At 44.5% G+C, this 11,844-nt stretch overlaps 1 long non-coding RNA gene across 2 annotated transcripts; it reads right to left on the reverse strand.

The window, feature by feature from the left end:
* Nucleotides 1-1,026: 1,026 nt before the first annotated feature.
* Nucleotides 1,027-11,058, reverse strand: LOC144294634 (uncharacterized). Of its 2 annotated transcripts, none has more exons than XR_013361998.1 (3): nt 10,914-11,058; nt 4,653-4,788; nt 1,027-2,949 (listed from the first exon to the last, which is right to left on the reverse strand). It is a non-coding gene; the product is annotated as an uncharacterized LOC144294634 (long non-coding RNA). The 2 variants fall into 2 exon arrangements; XR_013361999.1 differs by having other exon boundaries at nt 1,027-4,251.
* Nucleotides 11,059-11,844: the final 786 nt, after the last annotated feature.

The raw sequence follows: 11,844 nt of genomic DNA on the forward strand, positions 1-11,844 counted from the left end.
GAAGATAGATTGAAATCCTAACCCCCAATACCTCAGAATATGATGTCATTTGGAAACTGAGTGGTTGCCGATGTACTTAGTTCAGGTGAAGTCATAGTGGAGTAGGATGGGCCCCAGGCCAACATGGCAGGCTTCCCTATAAAGCGAACACCAATGGAAGAGGCATGCACAGAAAAAAACCACTGCCACGTGAAGATGAAGGCAGCTCTCAGTGAAGCCATCCAAAGATGGGCAGCAAACTACTGGAAGGTAGAGAAGAGGCGTGGAACAAGATTCTCACACCCTCAGAAAGAACCAAGGCCGCCAACACCTTGAATAGACTTCTAGCCTCCAGACCTGTGAGAGAGTACATTTCTAACGGCTAAGCAGCCCAATCTATGGACCTTTGTTATGGCAGCCCTGGCAAATGGATATATCATCCAGGTACTCCTTCTGGGCGACAATGACATGGTAAATGGGCTTTGCACATCCTGGACCCCAAGCCATGATGAGCAAGGTCAGTCCCTACACTTCCCTCGGTTCTGTTTCCAGCCTCACCAAGTTAGAGATCATTTTGATGCTCACTGCCTCCCTCATCCAGGGAGAGAACAGGCTGACCGCTCAGCACCTGTATGCCAGCCCTACCACCCCTGAAGGCCTGAGCTCTCCTGAACATGAACAGAAGAGAAGCTGTCTCAGAGCAGAGAGCCAGTCCTGGCTGGCCTCACTTTAAGCTGACGGTTTCCAAAGTGCACAGGGGTGTGTGTGTGATAAGGGATGAACAATGAACAAGACTTTCTATGGGAGTATGGGAAGGAACCATGAGACATTACTTAGAATTTCTTTTTTTTTTTTTAAGATTTTATTTATTTATTCATGAGAGACACAAAGAGAAAGACAGAGACACGGGCAGAGGGAGAAGCAGTCTCCCTGCGGGGAGTCTGATATGGGACTCGATCCCAGGACCCCGGGGATCACACCCCAAGCTGAAGGCAGATGCTCAACCACTGAGCCACCCAGGCATCCCAGAATTTCTTTAGTTAGAAATAAAGGTCAAATACTATTTAATGCATGGATTGACAAGGAAATCTGTAAGTAGTTTATGAATAAATATTCATGTAGTGTGAGCGTGTGCTTCAAAGCAGTGGCCACTGCTCTAGACAGGGCCTTAGATAACATCATTGCCATCTCTCTAACCTGCTCTTGCTTGAAAGTGATTCATAAAAGACCATGAGTGCCAGGCTAGGGGATTCGGCTTCCGTCCTGTGGGCCGTGAATGCCCTCTGAGAGTCTGAAGTAGGAGAGAAACTCTAGCGGTTCTGGAGGGAGGTTAACGGCACAGTAACGAGTGCGGATTCTGGAAGCAGCTGAATAATTTCCGAGTTGTAATACTTGCTACCTGTTTAACCTTGGGCAAGTTATTTAGCTTATGTAAGCCGCGGTTTCCTCGTCTGTAAGCGAAGAAGAGTAACCATCTCTTGATGTTGTAAGGATTAAAAGAGATGACTGCATTCAGAGCACCTCACACAGGCACCTGGCAAGCCACATTATGATTCTCATTTAGGACACCACTCTCTTGGACCTACATCTCAATGTAGGGTTCAGTCAGACCTCCAGCTGCCACATTCTAGAACTTGCCCTTCGAATATAGATGGAAGCTGGGGCGCCCTGGTGCCTCAGTCAGTTAAGCAGCTGACTCTTGGTGTTGGCTCAGGTCACGATCTCAGGGATCATGAGATCGAGCCCCACATCGGGCTCCATTCTTGACATGGAGTCTGCTTGAGATTCTCTCCTTCTTCCTCTGTCTCTTCCTGCTGCTCATGCTCTCTCTCTCTCTCTCTTAAATAAGGAAAATCTTGACAAATACATATATAGGTAGAAGTTGCCTAAAAAGCAATGTTTGAAGATACATAAATTCTTGGGCTCCAAAACCTGGTTCACTCAGCCCCAAGAATAATGGCGTTGAAGGCCTCTGGTAACATACAGAGGTAGGTCTGGAAGATATAAAGCCAGGCCTACCACACTCCAGTGTACCAAGCTGTCTTTATAATGGGGTAAGATCAAATATTAGTTCTTCCTCGAGTGCCTTAGTTTTTCTTCAAAATAATATCACTTCCTGGCTTAACACCACAGCACTGGAAATACACCTGCAAACCCCCACCCACCCGCCACCACCACTAATCAACATTAATTGAATTTTTAAATCCAACTGAAAACATGACAGGTGGTGTGATTATGTTCTAGCCACTCAGGCTTCTAGCTGGATTGAAAATTGCATTCCTCTCCCCATCAGAAAATCCAAGTCATTCTCTCAGTTTAAGAAGGAAGTCTTTGCAGGTGCTGAGCTGCTCTTGTAGCACCAACACCCCGGATCTTCTGCCAAAGTACATTCAAGAGCGCCATCTCCTGGCCAAAGCTCAGAACAGAAGGAAAATGAAAGAAGAAGCAGGTGCCTAAATGGTCTGTGTCTTTAATCAGCAGCTTAACTACTTAACCATGAAAATAAGCTTCCCAGGGCTAATGAGAGTTGCCCAATTTGCAGAAAGTGGGTGTTTATTTTTGTAGCACAATTTTCCAGCTGCCTGCATCTCGCGTCCTTTACAGCGTGTAGCATCTGCTTATGCTGCGCTGCGGGTGCACATGGTTTTGCTTAAGGACCCCTCCTGGATGCCGAGGGGCACAGGGAGGTCTCCCAGCATTGAAGATTGAATTGAGGGAATCCAGAAAAACCTTCCAGGTTCACCCAATTAGGACCTGGCATTCAGGCTTAAGTGTCTTTATGGTTCAACACTAACCAAACAAACAACATGATGAAAAGACAGGTTGAACTTTGCTAATACCATATAGAAGCAAGCAAATGAAGGAGAACTGAAGCAACATGGTCCACGGTCAGCACATCCATGGCTATTTATCATTCTGCTCTTTTTTAAAAAGTGCAGGTGTTTCTGCAATAACGAGGTCTGTGTGTTCCTGAGGGAGGGAGAAAATACTTTCGGTGAAATTGCACACTAAAAATAATAAGACTTACGGGAAAATGAAAATGAGGCAGACAATTCAACACAGACACAAATTTCCGACCAGAGCACTAACCAAAGCAATAACAATCTTAATAAAAAAAAAAAAAATACCAGCAGAGTCTAAAAAGGAATGCTCAGCTCCTAATACATTAAAAAAAAAAATCTGCAGAAAACAAAGGACTTTGACTTGAAATGGAGAAAAAGGAGGAAAAGGTCATTTGATGCGGGCAATGTAAAGGAATCTGTAGTCTTCCGAGTCATGGAGATAAGGAGGCGATGCCCAGGGGCAGGGAGCACTGAGCCCGAAGCGTTCCTAAGACGGAGATTGTAGCTCAGCGAAGGTGACAGGAGGCAAGGGAGGACCTTGCTGTAGAGAGCTGTGTTCCTGCACTTGGGCTCCAGCTTCCAACAGGCTGGGACCATCACATGGGAAACCAGTGCAACTTCCACGTTCCCCTGACATCATCCCCCCATTTACCAACCACATTTGAGCTAATTTATGTTAAGATCACTCACAGCACACAAGTGTTATAACAAAACAGACTGAACGTGGGCCGCTTCCCCAGCACACATTGACGCTAGCCCCTGCAGAAAGAGTGGATCTGTCAGCCCCGCTTCTGCTTCTGGCCTTCTCCCTACAGCCTCGGGGTTGGATTCACAGATGTCCCCACCTCCCAGTCACAGGGCCCCTGTCGAGGCTCCCAGGCTTCCCAGGCTTCCTGGACATCAGTTATATTTGAGGTGCTACTAGGTAGTCAGTAACATACTATATATTTGACAAACCTCTTTTGGTGACAAGTGAGAGAATTCAAACTAAAACCACTTTAAGAAAAGGAGAACATTTTGCTGACTTATTCAAAGTCCAACTGTAGTATGCATTCAGGTACAGCTGGAGCCAGGCGGTCACATTTGGTCCCTGTCTATCTCTCTTTCTCCCCACATGCTACTGTCCCTGATGAGAGTGCAGGTCTTTTCCAGGCCTCTCCCACTGAGGACACGTGAACCCTCTAGATCCGTGGTTCTGTAGCCAGCTAGCAATGTCGGAGGAAACAAGAGTTTCTCTTTCCCAACAGTTTTGAAATAAAGAAATCCAGGTGTTGCCTTATTGCCCCAGCTCACTTGGTAATAGGATGAGGTCCCTGGTTGGGCCGGGTTTGTGGGCTGACCCTCACATTCAGAGGCTGAGAGTCAGCCTCACCCAAACCACGTGTACATCAAGGGAGAGAAGTCCCTGAAGGAGAGATGAGTCCAGTACCTGGAAAGAGGGTACAGGTCAACCCAGACACCCATCACCTGTGGCATTCCAAACCAGCCACCCATCTAATAGCTTATGACATTTGGAGAATCTGGTTTCTGAGCCACACTTTTTATCTGCTCATGCTATCTGAGCAACACTATTTATCTTGCATTTAAATAAAGGAATGGAAAAAGATGCATCTTGCCAGCTTATATATTTTGTTTGGCTGGACAGCGCTGTTTGCTGTTAAAATTTAATTCACTGCAAACATTTAGAACTCGCAAAATGTAGGGCTTGCTTCTCTTAAACTGGAGCCACATCGTGCCTATTTCCCCACATGGTGACAATAGGCCGAGCTGAGTCCCTGCTGCTGCCTATGCTCCTCCACCCTCCCCCAGGTCACTAGTTTTGTTACCCACCCGGCCCATGGAGGCGTGTGAATTTGCAATCAGCCAGTGAATGTAGCTCTGGCCACCTAGCCTCTCCAGTGGCAGTTGGCAGGAGTTCTCGAGTCAAGAAGCACTGAGTCAGGGTGTCCTGCTCTTCAGTCTTGTCCTGGTATTTCAAACATACATGAAAGCGTGTCAGTGGTCAGGTGGTCTATTACTAGGACTTTGCTGCCTTAGCGTTACACCTTTAGAGCTAACTAGGCAAGATGGTGGAAGAGGAGGGGTCCTCATTTCATCCGATCCCCTAAATTTAGCTAGATAACAATCAAACCATCCTGAACACCTATGAATTCAACCTGAGATGTAAACAAAGAACAGCTGGAACTCTACAAATAGAAAAGTGACCACTTTTTGCTAGGTAGGAGTGTGGAGAAGAGAAACAGAAGGGATATATGGGAAGATAAACAGTGGGAGGGGGAGTCTTTGTAAGCCAGCTGCAGGAAAGTGATACAACCCTGGGGCTCAAAGTTGGGACCTTTAGAAATCTGCTCCTGTGAGAGCCTTCCCTGCCTGAAAGGTGCTCAGTGGTGAAGTGGGGCAGAACCGCAGGTGGGACAGTGCGGTCTCGATATTCCAGGAAGCACAGAAAGAACAGGGATGCCTGAGCCAGCAGAGCTCCCAAGCATTGGAGTGGGGAAACCGGTTTAAGTCAGTGAGCCTGGGAGACGGTTATGTGCTGTGCCATAACCGTGAACCATGGACGGATCAGGTGATCGCTCTCCATGTCAGGTCCCTGCAAAGGACTAAAACACAGCAACCCTCCACCTTCCTCAGGGAGAAGTGCAGCAGGTGCACACTTGATCGGGTGAATGCTCTCCATACCAAGGCCTGGCAATGGACAGAAACTGGGTGACCCTCCACCTCCTCCAGGAACTATGGAGTGGGTGCACACAGGAGCAGGCAAAGGCTGTCCCTGTTGAAACCCTACAAATTGCACAAATTAGTGTCCCCCTGCCTGCCCCTGGGGAAGATCCGAGTGGGTGAGCACCATAGAAGTCTGCAGAGTTTGGCACACACCCAGATCACTCAGCTCCAGGCCAGGGCTGGAGATCCGGGCACAGCCTTTTTTTTTTTTTTTTTTCTCATTTCATCATCAAAAGAGGCCTGGAAAGCCTTCAAGGAACTAAAGCCTCACACAGCAAACAGCTTACAGTGAGCCTGGCCCAGAGGCAAGAGTAGTGCAACTCCACCCAGGCACAGACACCTGAGAATCAGCACAGCAGGCCCCTCCCCCAGAAGGCCAACTGGAAGAACAGGGCAACAGCAAGTTTACTGACCAAACAGCCCTGGAAAGTTCCAGGGCTGAGGAAAAATAGTATATAGAACTTGAGTTTTTTTTTCTTATGGTTCGTTTATCTTTCCGGTTAAAATTTTCCATTATTTTTTCTCTTTTTCTCATCTCAACTAGTTTCTTATTTTATCAACTCATTTTTAAGTCTTTTCCAACTTTCATATTTTACAATTTTGTGTTATAGATATATTCTTCATTTTTGGCTTCCTTTCACTGTATTCAATTTTATTTTTGTACATATATGTTTTACTTTTTTATGATTTTTGAAAAAGATTTTATTAATGAAAGACACAGAGAGAGGCAGAGACACAGGCAGAGGGAGAAGCAGGCTCCCTGTGGGGAGTCTGATGCAGGAATTGATCATGCCCTGAGCCAAAGGTAGTTCCTCAACCACTGAGCCACTCGGGTGCCCCCCCTTTTTTTATAATTTTGGAATTTAATATCTTATAACACACAAACCAAAATACACTCAGAACCGGTGGGCCACCCCATTTTGTCCACCCTGTGAGATTATATTGTCTCTCCCCAGCCTCATTCTCCCCCACCTATTTTTTTTAAGATTTTATTTATTTACTCATGAGAGAAAGGCAGAGACCTTCCAATAATTCCAATAATATGGATGTTACTTTCTTTTTTTCAAACTATTACTTATTTCTCAGAGCCTCTCCTGTGGGCTCTTAGTTTTTATTCTCTTTTCCTCGGCTTCCTTCCTTTCCATCAACTTGTCTTCCATGTCACTTATTCTCTCTTCTGCCTCATTTATTCTAGCTGTTAGAGCATCCAGTTTAGACTATACCTCAGTTAGAGTATTTGTAATTTTAGCCTGATTAGATCTTATTTCTGCACTAAGAGATTCTTGAGTCTTGTATCCTTTTTTCAAGCCCAACTAGTAACTTTATCATTGTAATGCTGAACTCCATCTCCAATATTTTAGTTAAGTCTATATCCATTAAATCTGTGGCAGAGAGTATCACCTCTGCTTCTTTCTTTTGTGGTGAATTCCTCTTTCTAGTCATTTTGTCCTGTGCAGAATGGCTGTATGAATAAGCAGAGTAAAAAATAACCGTGACCCAAGCAAAATACACATTACAGAATCCAGAAAATACAAGAAAACAGGCAAACAAACAAACAAATAAAAGTAAAGTAAAAAAGAAAAAAGAAAAGTAAAGAAAAACAAATAGAAAAAGAGAAATAAGGGATTTCTGGGTGGCTCAGTGGTTGAGCATCTGCCTTTGGCTCAAGGCATGATCCTGGGGTCCTGGGATCAAGTCCTGCATTGGGCTCCCTGCATGGAGCCTGCTTCTCCCTCTGCCTGTGTCTCTGCCTTTCTCTCTCTGTGTCTCTCATGAATAAATAAATAAAATATTTAAATAAATAAATAAATAAATAAATAAATAAATAAATCAAAGACTGTAGTAAGAGAAGGACACTATATCATATTTAAAGGGTCTACCCAACAAGAAGATCTAACAATTATAAATATTTATGCTCCTAATGTGGAAACAGCCAATTTTATCAACCAATTAATAATCAAAGTAAAGAAATACATAGATAATAATACATTAATAGTAGTAGAATTCAACACTCCACTCTCAGCAAGAGACAGATCTTGTAAGCAGAAGATCAACAAAGAAACAAAGGCTTTGAATGGCACACTAGGCCAGATGGACTTCACAAATATACACAGAACATTCCATTCTAATGCAAAAGAATACACATTCTTCTCAAATGCAGATGGAACTTTCTCCAGTATAGACCACATACTGGGTCACAGATCAGGTCTCAACTGATACCAAAAGATTGGGATTGTTCCCTGCATATTTTCAGACCACAGTGCTTTGAAACTAGAACTCAATCACAAGAAGAAATTTGGAAGGAACTCAAATGCTTAGAGGTTAAAGAGCATCCTACTAAAATATGAATGAGCCAACCAGGAAATTATAGAAGAATTACAAAGATTCATGCAAACTGATGAAAATGAAAGCACAACTGTTCAAAATCTTTGCGATATAGCAAAGGCGGTCCTAAGAGGGAAGTACATTTCAATACAAGCTTTTCTTAAAAAATTAGAAAGATCTAAAAACACACAAGCTAACCTTAGACCTAAAAGGGTTGAAGGAAGAACAACATATAAGGCCTAAACCAGACAGGAGAAAAGAAGTAAGAAAGATTAGAGCAGAACTCAAGGAAATGGAGACCAGAAGAACAGTAGAACATATCAATGAAACTAGGAGCTGTTTCTTTGAATTAGTGAGATAGATAAACTCCTAGCCAGACTTATCAAAAAGAAAAGGGAAAGGATCCAAATAAGTAAAATCATGAATGAAAGAGGAAAGATCACAACCAACACCAAGGAAATATAAACGACTTTATGAACGTATGATGAGCAAATAAATATATGCCAACAAATCAGGCAATAGGAAGAAATGGATGCATTCCTGGAAACTTATAAATTACCAAAAGTGAAACAGGAAGAGATAAAAGCCTGAACAGGCCAAGAACCAGCAAGGAAACTGAAGCAGTCACCAAAAAATCTCCCAAGAAACAAGAGTCCAGGGCCAGATGGCTTCCCAGAGGAATTCTACCAAACATTTAAAGAAATACCTATTCTACTGAAGCTGTTTCAAAAGATAGAAATGGAAAGAAAACTTCTAAACTTGTTTTATGAGGCCAGCATTACCTTGATCCCAAAACCAGACAAAGATACCATCACAAAAAGGAAAATTACAGATCAATATCCCTGAGGAACATGGATGTCAAAATACTTACTGAAACACTAGCCAATAGGATCCAACAGTGCATTAAAAGGATTATTCACCATGACCAAGTGGGATTTATTTCTGGAATAGAAGGATGGTTCAATATTCATGAATCAATCAATGTGACAGATCACATTAATAAAAGAAAAGACAAGAACTATATGACCTCCATTGATGCAGAAAAAGCACTGGACAAAATACAGTATCCTTTCTTGATTAAAACTCTTCAAAGTGGGACGCCTGGGTGGCTCAGCAGTTGAGCATCTGCCCTCAACTCAGGGCATGATCCCAGGTCCCAGGATCGAGCCCTACATCAGGCTTCCTGCAAGAATCCTGCTTCTCCCTCTGCCTATGTCTCTGCCTCTGTGTGTGTGTGTCTCTCATGAATAAATAAAATCTTTAAAAAAAACCTCTTCAAAGTGTAGGGATAGAGGGAACATACCTCAATATCATAAAAGCCAACTATGAAAAGCCCACAGCAAATATCATTCTCAATGGGGAAAAACAGAGCTTTTCCATTAAGGTCAGGAATGACAGAAATGCCCACTGTCACCATTATTGTTCAACATAGTACTAGAAGTCCTAGCCTCAGCAATCAGACAACGAAAAGAAATAAAATGCATTCAAATTGGCAGAAAAAGAAATTAAACTCTCATTCTTTGTAGATGACATGATACTGTGTATGGAGAACCCAAAAGACTCCACCCCAAAATTACTAGAACTCATAGAGCAATTCAACAATGTGGCAGGATATAAAATCAATGCACCAAAGGCAGTTACATTTCTATACACTAACAGTGAGACTGAAGAAAGAGAAATTAAGGAATTCATCCCATTGACAATTGCACTAAAAACCATAAGATACCTAGGAATAACCCTAACCAAAGAGGTAAAGGATCTATACTCTAAAAACTACAGAACACATGGGAAAGAAATTGAGGAAAACACAAAGAGATGGAAAAACATTCCATACTCATGGATTGGAAGAATAAAAATTGTGCAAATGTTTATGCTACCCAGAGCCATTTACACATTCAATTCAATCCCTATCAAATACCATGGACCTTTTTCACAGAGTTGGAACAAATAATCCTAACATTTGTATGGAAACAGAAAAGACCCCAAATAGCCAGAGGAATGCTAAAAAAGAAAACCAATGCTGGGGGCATCACAATGCCTGACTTCAAGCTATATTTCAAAGCCGTGATCATCAAGACAGTATGGTAGTGGCACAAAAACAGACACAGAGATCAATGGAACCGAACAGAAAAATCAGAAATGGACTCTCAACTCTATGGTCAACTAATCTTCAACAAAGCAGAAAGAATATCCAATGGAAAAAAGACAGTCTCTTCAATAGATGGTGCTGGAAAAACTGGACAGCCACATGCAGAAGAATGAAACTGGACCATTCTCTCACACCATACACAAAGATATACTAAAAATTGATGAAAGGGGGATCCCTGGGTGGCTCAGCAGTTTAGCGCCTGCCTTCGGACCAGGGCCTGATCCTGGAGTCCTGGGATCGAGTCCCACATCAGGCTCCCTACATGGAGCCTGCTTCTCCCTCTGCCTGTGTCTCTGCCTCTCTCTCTCTCTCTTTCTCTCTCTCTCTCTCTTTCTGTGTCTCTCATGAATAAATACAAAATCTTTTTTAAAAAAATTAAAATAGATGAAAGATATAAACGTGAGACAGGGAATCCATCAAAATCCTAGAGGAGAACACAAGCAGCAACCTTTTTGACCTTGGCCGCAGCCACTTCTTGCAAGACAGGTCTCTACAGACAAGGGAAACAAAGGCAAAAATGAACTACTGGGACTTAACCAAGATAAAAAGCTTCTGCACAGCAAAGGAAATAGTCAACAAAACTAAAAGACAACCTATAGAATGGGAGAAGACATTTGCAAATGACATATCAGATAAAGGGCTAGTATCCAAGATCTATAAAGAACTTACCAGGGATCCCTGGGTGGTGCAGCGGTTTGGCGCCTGCCTTTGGCCCAGGGCGTGATCCTGGAGACCCGGGATCGAATCCCACGTCAGGCTCCCGGTGCATGGAGCCTGCTTCTCCCTCTGCCTGTGTCTCTGCCTCTCTCTCTCTCTCTCTCTCTCTCTCTCTCTCTCTGTGAGACTATCATAAATAAATAAAAATTAAAAAAAAAAAAAAAAAAAGAACTTACCAGGGATCCCTGGGTGGTGCAGTGGTTTAGCGCCTGCCTTTGGCCCAGGGCGCGATCCTGGAGACCCGAGATCGAATCCCACGTCGGGCTCCCAGTGCATGGAGTCTGCTTCTCCCTCTGCCTGTGTCTCTGCCTCTCTCTCTCTCTGTGTGACTATCATAAATAAATAAAAATTAAAAAAAAAGGAACTTACCAAAGTCAACACCCAAAAAGTAAATACTCTGGTCAAGAAATGGGCAGAAGACATGAACAAACATTTCTCTAAAGACCTAGACAAGGGGGGGAGGGGCAAGATGGCAGAAGAGTAGGGTCCCCAAGTCACCTGTCCCCACCAAATTACCTAGATAACCTTCAAATCATCCTGAAAATCTACTAATTCGGCCTGAGATTTAAAGAGAGACCAGCTGGAACGCTACAGTGAGAAGAGTTCACGCTTCTATCAAGGTAGGAAGACGGGGAAAAAGAAATAAAGGAACAAAAGGCCTCCAAGGGGGAGGGGCCCCGTGAGGAGCAGGGCTGAGGCGGGGCGAGTGTCCCCAGGACAGGAGAGCCCCGTCCCGGAGGAGCAGGAGCTGCACCAACCTTCCCGGCAGAAAGGGGCTCACAGGGAGTTGGAGCAGGACCCAGGAGGGCGGGGATGCCCTCGGGCTCCCGGGGACACTAACAGACACCTGCGCCCGGGGAGAGCGCCGAGCTCCCTAAGGGCTGCAGCGCCCACGGCGGGACCCGGAGCAGCTCAGAGGGGCTCGGGCGGCGGCTCCGCGGAGGGGGCTGCGGGCCGGAGGCTGGGGGCGGGGGGGCTCGGGGGCGGCTCCGGGGAGGGGGCTGCGGGGCGGGAGTGCGAATCCAACAGCGCAGACCGGGAGCACAGGGCGCCGGGACACAGCCCAGGATCCGGCCTCCCCCGGGGACAGGCAGAGGCCCGGAGGGC

Source organism: Canis aureus, chromosome 23 (assembly GCF_053574225.1).
Source record: "Canis aureus isolate CA01 chromosome 23, VMU_Caureus_v.1.0, whole genome shotgun sequence".
NCBI lineage: Eukaryota > Metazoa > Chordata > Mammalia > Carnivora > Canidae > Canis > Canis aureus.